The sequence below is a fragment of the Lissotriton helveticus genome, chromosome 8 (genome assembly GCF_964261635.1).
Source record: "Lissotriton helveticus chromosome 8, aLisHel1.1, whole genome shotgun sequence".
In the NCBI taxonomy this organism is placed as follows: domain Eukaryota; kingdom Metazoa; phylum Chordata; class Amphibia; order Caudata; family Salamandridae; genus Lissotriton; species Lissotriton helveticus.
Genome location: NC_136069.1, coordinates 875,423,047 through 875,434,032, shown reverse-complemented (window position 1 = coordinate 875,434,032; position 10,986 = coordinate 875,423,047).

Genomic DNA, 10,986 nt, shown 5'->3' with positions numbered 1-10,986 from the left:
CATGACATACTGGTGACCCGTAGATTGTCTCAGAACCCACTCAAGGAAAGAGCTGAATGTTTCAAAGTAAGCACATGAAATAGAACAACCCATGGGCATGCACATGTCCATGTAGTACTTGCCCTCGAAGGAAAACCCCAGCAAGTGTTGATCTGCTGGGTGCACTGGGAGTAGTCTAAAAGCTGACTCAATATCTGATTTTGCCATCAGTGCCCCAAGACCCAAGACTCAACATTTCGACTGCCTGGTCAAAAGATGCGTATTTCACACTGCAAATAGACTCAATTGCACCATTCAAGGACAAGCCCTTTGGTGCTGACAAATTGTGTATGAGCCTATACTCGCCCCTTTCCTTCTTTGGGACCACTCCTAAAGGTGAGCAGGCAAAATTCTGTACAGGGATGTTAGGGAAAGGCCCCGCTACCCTACCCAAGTGCAGTTCCTTCTCTATCTTGTTCGCTACTACCCTGGTGTTCTTCTGAACAGACAACTGGTTCCTACTCTGAGGTGTCCCAGTATAAACCTCAGCTGGAATCCGGAACCTATGCGTAAAACCCTCTTGAAGCATCCTTGCGGAAGTATGGTTAGGGTATCTATTGAGCCAAGGGATCATAGCTGTCAACAAAATAGGTGAATGCGCAATGAGGGGGTGTACTCTGCTATTCTGGTTTCCTCCTCCCTCTGTTACCTGCCGCATTGCTCTTTGACCGGCATGTCGCCTCTGGGTGGGAAGGGTGGCCGCATAAGTTACACGCGTGCCTGAATTTGCAAGTGCCCGGTGCCCTGTTGCAAGTACGCCTATTGAAATCCCGGCAGACTCCTTTCCCACCCGTACTACCTCTGGTTTTATTGGCCATTTCCCCACCTTGCGCTGGCCGAAAGGGCTGCTGAAAGGGTTGCTGGGGCTTAGGGGAATAACCTTTGTTCCAGGAAGCGCTAGTACCTGCAGATTGCCTTCTCAAACTGGGGATGCCGGGAAATAGAATCAACTTTGTCCCAGGCTAGGGATCTGTTAAACTCCCTCGATTTCCTGAAAGCTATGTCGTATTCCTTCCATGAGTCCCCCCCATGATTTTCGTTAAACATTGTAATCCTACTCTGATAGCAAGCCATCTCAGCTTGCATCCCGGGGAAACGTTCACCAATAACAGCACTATAAACAGAAAAAGCCCTGATCCAGTTGATGAGTGTCTCCTCCACCCTGAATTTGTACAACTGAGATCGCCATTCACTAGGCAACATCATTTCCTTCTGCGATTTCGCATATTCCCACTCCCTGTTGTCTATCAACAATGAGAATATATTAATATATTTGTCCGCCCAAATTAACTCTTTCACACTCTAAGGTGCATGCTGCGCCAAACTCTCACCCCTAGAGGGAATTGAGCCCTCGCCCAGTACTGGCAGGGCAACTTCCTTACCACTTTTGGTGGATTGTGTTGGTTCCACAGTCTTGACTGCGCCCCCAATGCTTGCTGTACCTGGTTGGGGAGAAATTGGTGCACCCGGCGTGCTACTTTCGCCCCTAGCAACTAAGATTTGAGCCACCATCTTTTGGGCCTCTGCCGAGGGGTCTGCTGCGGGGGGTAACATTCCCCCGATCCCCAACCAAGGGAGCACTGCCGCTATCTGTGCCGCCAGTTCTGGTGGCACTTGACCCGAAATTGTTGTACTGACCGGCGGGACACTGGCCGGCACTGGGCCACTCGATGGCGCGACTGGCGGCGGGATACCAACGGGGACCGGGTTAATGGGTGGCATAACTGGCGCTATTGGCACGCTTACTGGAGGTTGCGGAGCGGCGGCTGGGACGCTCGCTGGAGGTTGGGGAGCAGGAGTAGGTGAGCTAGGTGCCACAGGCGCTACGTTTGGTGCTGGACTCGGGGACCCCCCCACCCTCACCGGACCTGGGGGGCGACCACCCACTTTCTTAGTTCTGGCACGTTTGGGTGGTGTTTCAAACTCCCCCCTTGGTTTGGGGGGCACTATGGTCCGCTTAGGCCTTCCCGTCGGGCCTGCCTGGGCATCCATCCTCGCCCCCAATTCAGCCACAGTTTTACCCAATTTGTCCACCTTCCCCAATCGTTTGTCCATTGCTGACATCCTGCGCATCATTGTTTGAAACATTAATTCCACGTTCGAACTCCCTGCACCCCGTCTGGCAGACATGCTGCTCTTAACCTACACTGCACAATGCGTTATTTATTGGCACACTGTGCCCTGTACCTGTCCAAGTTGGAGGCTCACGAGCTGGCCGTAGCCACCACGCAACTGTGACCGCACACCCCAGCTAGCCTGGAGTGTTTGGGCGAGCGAACTCTAGCCCAGTGGCCCGCCAGAAGCAGTGAAATGCAGGCCTGCCCATATCCTCAGAGTCCGCCGTCCACCGTGAGCTCCTCAGCTACCCGGTCTGCAGCGTCCCTTGTCTTTGACTCTAAAAGAGAGAATAGTTAAACCGGATCCGGGGTATACAAAATAAACAATTTACGCCCCAAACCTGTGTAAATGCTTCCTTCACTTGTTATCAAAGCACACCGTTTTAATTAAACACACAATCAGCTCCCCACTTTTTACTTCATCAAAAGGCTACCACTGGGTTTTTATAAAACAGTATGCTATTGCAAAAATAGCTAGAGTTCAAAACTAATTTCTATCGTGCAAAATTTAAACTGAATCAAACAGTATGCTGCAGCAAAGTAACGAGCTGTTCAAGCAATTTATATATAGTGCAAGCTTGCCCTAAATCAGCTATGCACGTGCTTTATTTAGCACCGATGCGTCGCGTGAGGACACCTTAAAATGATAGGCACAGTGAGATTAAGTGATTATCCCAGGATCCCACTTTAACCAGAAATGCCCTGAGTCCTAAGAAAACCTTTTCAAGCTTACACACACAATGCAAAGTCTGCCCCCCCTAAATACACAGCGATCCGTTTAATTTTGCAAAAAATCCCACGAGACACTGCCGGGCAGACCCTGCTTCGCCTGTGAAAGCGTTCTCCTTATGTTCAAAATGTCACTCGCTCCGATGGGCCAATCCTCGAGCGGCGTACCGCAGAGCCCGCCACGTACCTTGGGCTCGATAACCTGATTATAATACACCCTCGCTCCTTGTGCCTGCCGCTCCCTTGCGCCCGTCCACAGAAAAGCCGCACCGCCGGACTCAGACCTTCAGATGTCGTCCGCTCCCCACTGCTGATCGACAAAGCTGCTCCTTCGTTTCGGTGAGACGCCGACCGCAGCTCCGACTCGCCAAAACCTAAAAGAAATAAAAGAGAAAATTAAGAGCCCCACAGCGGGCGAGGAGCGAGCCTGGGAAGCGCGGGCACAAAGAGGCCGCTTCCCGCGCTCCCCAGGCTCTTTAACCCCCCCCTATACCAGCGGTCCCACCCCCTTGACCCTGAAGTGAAAACTGCTTCCGGGTCAATGGCGGAACGCGCTGACCAATCCAATCGGGAGACGGGGGGGGGGGCAGGGCCCAGCCATGTGTGTGTGGGGGCCGAGCTGCCCCACTTTCCTTTCTGTGGCGAAAGCCAATCCATCCTTCTTAGCTCCTGTTAGCATGTGGGAGCAGCAAAGGTCCCCCTGGCCATGCAGACAGGGTGGTGGCAGGCCATTTCAGCTACATGACGTGGGAGCGGGTTGGTCTCTGATTCCTTCGGTTCTGGGGGATGGGGTCCCCGGAATCTGCTTTTATTGCGCTGGACCCCAGCGGAGGTAGGGGCCCCCAGTGAGTAAATATACTTGGGGAGGGAGCCCTAGGCACACACCCTCCCTGCAAGGGTAACCAAATCAAAATCCGCCAAAGCTCCCACGCCCTGGCCCACTGCAGGGGCATTTTTGGGAATACAAGTGGAGCGTTATGCACTAATTTTTTTGCAATTTTCTGTTCAAGCCGACTGACTTCTCAGGCCCGTTTCAACAATGTATGCTCAATTTGCTACTGTTGGTGAAACCTGGTGTTCAATGCTAAAGCGCTACGATCTGCAGCCGGAAAAGGCAAAGAAGTCAGTGGCGACTGGCAATTTTAGCACTGAATGGACAGTGGGCCAAAAAATTGAACACTCACTCACACACATGCATTCACACACACAACCATTCACAACACTCGTTCACTCAAATACACATAAATACATAAGTTCCTAAATACACACATGCATGCACCAAACATGAAAAAACAAAGCACAACCTTATGCACATAATCCTCCATGAAGCTATGTAAGGCTCTTTCCAGCACTCCACTACAGTGTGTTTGTATGCACAAAATGTCCTAGCTTTCTTAGGTCTGCCTTCACCTCTTGCATGTTCTGTAAGCATCCATAGTATTCCAAGCACAGTCTGCCACTGTTGAATGTTCATGGGATACCATATTATTGTGCGTAAATGCTAAAACCTGAAGAGAACATGTCCAACTAAGTGAATACTGAAGCTCTGCAGCTAGAGTCACATCTATTGATTGTGCAGAAGGAAATGGAAAGTATTTAATGGAAAGCAATATCACTTGCCAGCAAACTACATGTGCGGGGACACTATAATTGCAACCATCCAAAAATAATCATTTTGCTGGCTCTTTGCTAATATTTGCTTTTTGGGTTTCATGCCATACTGCTCTCCTCTACATACGACCCTAAATCTCTTTAAAATATATACGTATGGCTAGATATTGAGTTTATCAAGCATGTTCCAATCCTCCACCAGTTCCTGGAGTTAGCCTTGGCTAATCACGATTGCTACCCATGGAGTAGAAAGTGTACAAACTGAATAACTTGGTTACCCAACTAGATTGAAACAGTATCTTGGGTGCTTTGACAGCTGTAGTAACACAATTCTCATAGATACAGATCAGTTACAACAAAATGCCTAGGTGCCAGAGAAAAGTCCTCACATTATACTTGTGCCTTACACCATATGCCCCAGCTCTGTAGTGGACAATTTGGAAACTGGAACCTATAGGCATGGTCCGTAGTCCTAGCACTACAGGATGTGTTGGAATTTCAATTTTTTCTCAATATTTGTATTGTAATTATAAAGTAGAACCAAAGATAGACTAAATAAATACATTAAGGTATTTGAGCAGATAGGGGCAGCATTAGACCTGGTGTAAAATACATGTATTTTTCTGTGGAAAATATGGGGAAAACTACTCTGGTGTCTGCATCGAGTATGGTGCCTTAATTCGGTAGGCCTATTGTAAAGTTCTCCGAAATGACAGTCAAGGTGATATAGCCATAGAGAGAACAGAATTAGCCCAAATTCAATAATTTGTTTCAAAGGACCAGAGATTGCAACACAAGGCTACTCATCCCTAGGTCCATTAAATTCTCACTGAACCACACTTTTGTGGGTAAACCTTGAGACTGGAGGACCCATTTACAAAAGGCATGTACTGCTGGAGCATCACTTTTAATAATGATCCAGTGGTGCAGGCCTCTCAATTATATCTATGAGGCCACGCAAAGCCACCCAACATGGCTTTTCATGGCCTCGTAGATATTGTGTACGGCAACATAGCGGAAGTTGGTGCGCTGCCTCCCACTGCATCAGGAGGCGTGCCATGGGTGTTGCTGTGGGTGTTCCCAAGCAACACCCATGGAATATGGCACATTCCCAGATTTACTACATAGCGTAAATCTGGGAAATGCGTCAAAACTTTCAAAACCGTGCGCATCCCTAGGGTGGCGTAACAAGGAGAAATAACTATTTCTCCTTGTTTTTTCATCTTTCTATGAGTGATGCATTCTGCACACATAGAAAGAGGAATCCGCCTCCATTAATTGTTTTTGTGCAGAAAGTTGTCCCTTCCTGCCTGTTGTTGCTGGTGTCTGGGCTAAGTTACGGGGGGAGACAAAAGAAAAACACATGTAAAAAAAGAACGTACCTGCATCCGGCCGAATTACTGCTCTTCTGGCTCCACTGCAGGCACAGGTTCCCAGACTGCCCCACAGCCAATCCTGATGCTGCTCTCACCACATGAGAGCTGTGTCAGGATTGGCCGGAGCATCCTCAATTTGCACTCCCAGGGAGACTGGGAGCCTGTGCCTGCTGTCTCCAACCCAGCAATGCAGCTCAGGTTGAAGACAGCTTCAGTGCACATGACGATTTGGTCGTCCTGCGCACTAGCAGTGCACCTACCACTCCCCCAGTGCCTGCAATCCCCATGGCCCCGCCCCCAAGACTCCACAGTATGGAGAAAAATAAAATGATAATAAACATGCTTTATTATCATTCAATATTTCAAGTTTTGCAGCCGCTGCTGCTGGCAGGAGGGGGGACAATCCTCCACAATAATGGAGGAGCTGCCACTGCTTCCTGCACAAAAACAATCATTCCAACAATGCGTGCCGACACCCTTGCACTATGATGCCAGCATTGGCACAGGGCAGCCTTTTGTGTGCCAGCACTGTGAAAGAGGACAGGAATGCACTGAATCTCAAAGATACGGAACATTCCTAACCTTTTTTTTTTACACAGGGCAGAGCAGCAAAGTGACTTACTGAGCTGCCCTGCATCAAATCTTGTAAATGAGGCCCAATGTGTGTTTCAGAAATTACTGCCCATTACTTCACTTGGGTATGGCTGTGTTATTTTAAAGGTAGTAATAGCTTTCTGTATTTAATCAAGAGAAACTGTTACAATGTTTGAAGCCGACAACTACTGTATTCATGGTCAGATTTTATTTATTGATCAAGAAATCTGTACACCCACCGAATGTGACATATAGGGGGTTATTAGGAAGGCAGGTGGACTTTGACCGCCCGCCATCCTATAGTGAAATGGGACCGCCCACAATAAGGGCGGGGGTCCCATGGGGGCAATTAGGATGCGCCCGCCACAGTGGGGGCGCATCCTGCATTCGTGTCATTGTGGTGGGCGGTGCACTCACAATGACAAGAAGGCATGTCGTGCACTTCAATGCACAGCGGTGCCAGCCATGTTGTGCATGGAACTGCAGGGTGGTACCTTAGGTACCCCCCCCATGTGCACCCCCACCCCCCGATTCTCAGAGGGGCCATTACGGGCCCCCAATGGCAAACACTGCATGCCTTTCCGTGGCGGTGTTGCCGCCACAGAAAGGCACAACCCCGCACCAATGCTAATATGGATGGCGGTGTCTCCCAGACACCACCACCATGTTAGCTGCTTTTCCGTCCGATCCACTCCGCGACAGGTTCCCCCCGCCATGGTAATGTGGCAGGGGGTAAATGCAGAGTGGGGGGTGGTTTTTTGTGGGCGGGCCGCCACCCCCATATGGGTGGTGGCAATCCGCCCGCTAACCTAATGACCCCCATAGTGCTTATGGAGCAAGAGTTAAAGGCTTGTCCAGTTGCCCAAAATGTTAACAGTACGCCGTTCAGAGTGTATGCCTGTTCATAGGCAAGTGTATTAAATCTCTTGTTATAGTCTGATAAGACACAACAATATAACCTATAAATAAAATCTGGCTATCAAAATCTAAATCCGCTCATATCAAATTACAGAAACGTAAAATGGATAATACCCACACTGCATATTCACTGCAGGTTTTCATGTTCCTATTTTCAAAAGAGAAGGCCACTTGCAGCATTCATGGCATCCCATCTAGGTGCCACCGCCATTTGAGACATTATTGTTTCTCTGCAGATTAATAAACCTGAACTTCAGTAACTTCAGCTGCTGGTTAATTGTTTTGTTAATGTTTTTAACTTTGTAATTCTGACATATACTGATATTTAATTGATACTGGATAGAAGAATATTGATGACCTGCTGGTATTTTGAATTTATTTGCTCAAATAACTTTAAGAATTGACACAAATTTGAATAGGAGTGCTGAGTTTTGTCTTCGTTTTAAACTTTACTAATTCGTCGCCATCATTCTCAGTTACAAAAAAGTGGGCCATTTGGGCCCATATTTATCATAGTTTTGCGTCTACTTTGGGGCCGATTCCGATTCGGTATGTGTCGGACTGATTCCTTTCTGACCGAGCCATTCCGATGGGCTCAGTCGGAAAGGTATCCGACTCGGATTTCCGGATGGCTTATGACTTAATAAATCTGGAGTACGACAGGACAGTACAGATCACTGCCGTGCATTACTTTGCCCCAGGGAGGCATGAATGTCTGACATAATATTGATGTCGAAAAATACCGGCATCAAAAATATTGGAGGCGGAATATCGACGTTAAGCATATCAAAGTTCTATCTACATTAAGGTAAGTACAAAAATATTTTATTTTAAATATCGTAAAAATAAAAAAACGATAAGTAATACATATAATGTAAAAAAATAAACATATACATATAAAATATAATATTCTTCCAAGCAGGAAACGAACCCAACCCAGCTCCAATGCAGCAAGGAAGTCCGAATGCACCACAGCACAAACAGGGTCCAAGACTCGATTTCAGGTAGTTTGAAATTTTATTTACATAACACCATCGTGCAGACAAGGAGGACGGTTAACGCGTTTCGGCGATTGCCTTCAACTGCAATATATATACTTACTTAATATTTACAATTATTTACTCTAATAACTTATAAATTGTTAAGTACATGTTATAAATTATAAATACATACATACACATACAACAATGTATTTGTATTAGTATTTAGGTTCTTGTAAAGCGCTAACAATCATCCTGGGTAGGAAATCACGGCGCTATGCTAGCTAATGTGAAAGTAGCATGGATGGAAGCCTAGTAGGAATTTATTCGGGAAGAGGAAAGAGGAAAGATTTTAGCTGTTTCCTAAAAGCCAGGTGGTCTTCTGTGAGTCGGAGAGCTGTAGGTAGTTCATTCCATTTGGCGGCTGCAATATGGGAGAAAGCGCGCTCGCCCATCCTGGCTCTTTTTACCCTGCAGGTTTTTGCGCGAGCCAAGAATTGAGAGCGGAGGTTCCGCGTGGGAGCATAGAACTGAATCCTATTTTTCAGGATGAGGAGACCAGTTTTGTGAAGTGCTCTATGAGTGATGCACATCATTTTAAAAGATGCTCTTTGCCTCATTGGTAGCCAGTGGAGGTGGCGCAGGCAGCTCTTGGCCGAGTCGTATTTCCTTTTCATACAAATGGCCTTGGCTGCTGCGTTCTGTACCATTTGGAGCTTGTTAAAAAGGTACTTGGCCATGCCTACAAACAAAGAGTTACCATAGTCCAGCCTACTCATCAAGAGTGACTGGACCAGGATCTTTCTGCACTCCAGTGGGATCCAGGGGAAGACTCTTTTAAGCATTTTTAGGATTCCGAAGCCTTTGCCACAAATGGCAGCTACATGAGTCTTCATGGATAGTGCAGTATCCATGGTTATTCCAAGGTTTTTCGCAGTTTGCGACGGGGTTGGTGGAGTGCCCAGCGCTTTTGGCCACCAGCTGTCATTCCACAGCTCGGTGTGGCTACCGAACAGAAGAATCTCGGATTTGTCTGCATTGAGTTTTAAGCAATGCTGATGCATCCATTCGGCCAGCTCAGTAAGACAGTTAAGGAGCCTTTCTTTGGGGTTGTTTTTTTCATCCAGGATGACCGTAAGTTGGGTGTCGTCGGCGTAGGAACAGATTTCTACGCCCCACTTTCTGCCTATTTCTGCCAGGGAAGAAACAAAAATATTGAACAAAGTTGGGCTTAGTGAGGCCCCCTGTGGGACCCCATATTTGATGTTCCGGCATGGGGACGAGAAGTTACCCATGTGCACCGACTGTGATCTGTCCGACAGGAAAGACCGCAGCCAACCCAATGCTTTGTCCCTTATACCTTTGGATGCTAAGGTTTCCAGAAGCAGGTGGTGGGGGACGGTGTCGAAAGCCGCCGAGAGATCCAACAGTATCAGGGCCGCTGTCTTTCCCTGATCGACATGCATCCTGATGTTATCCAGCACTGCTAGGAGAGTAGTTTCTGTGCTGTTATTGGCCCTGAAGCCCGTCTGTGTGATGTCCAGCAGATTGTTTGCTTCGAGAAAACTGGCCAGTTGTCTGTTGACCAGTTTCTCTAAGACTTTCGATAGATAGGGAAGTTGGAATATGGGCCTATAGTTGGCCGGGTTGTTAATATCTAATCCAGCTTTTTTTATCAGGGGGGTGACTGTGGCGATCTTCCAGCATTTTTCATATTTTCATATACATAAAAATATCAAAACTATATATAACAAAATATAAAAAATAATTGTAAATAAATTATACACTGCATTAACTAAAAAATTAATATTGGATAGCGTAGAGGTTAAAATTACTATTCCAACTCCAGAGGGTGCAACATTAGGGAAAGTGCTGGATAGTGTAGGGGTTAAAATTACTATTCCAACTCCAGAGGGTGCAACAGTAGGGAAAGTGTTGGATAGCGTAGGGGTAAAAATTACTATTCCCACTCCAGAGAGTGCAATTGTAGGGAAAGTGTTGGAAAGCGTAGGGGTTAACATTACTATTTCAATTCCAGAGGGTGCAACAGTAGGGAAAGTGTTGAATAGCATAGGGGTTAAAATTACTATTCCAAATCGAGAGGGTGCAACAGTAGAGAAAGTGTTGGATAGCATACAGGTTAAAATTACTATTCCAACTCCAGAGGGTGCAACAGTAGGGAAAGTGTTGAATAGCATTGGGGTTAAAATTACTATTCCAAATCCAGAGGGTGCAACAGTAGGGAAAGTGTTGGATAGCATACGGGTTAAAATTACTATTCCAATTCCAGAGAGTGCAACAGTAGGGAAAGTGTTGGATAGAGTAGGGTTCAAAATAACTTACTAATAATCAAAATATATATATTTTTTTAAAGAATAATTTAATTAATATATTACAACAAATAAATTAACAATACCAATAAATAATCATTTAAAAATAATTAATAATTAATAATTAATTAACAATTACATTAAATACAATTACATTATAATTATTAAAAATGTATTACCAAATAATTATAAAATAATAAATAAAAAAATCAATACCCAAAACCAATAATTATTTAAAAAACATTTAGCAAATACTAATTTATTAACAATACATTATTGACAAATACCAATA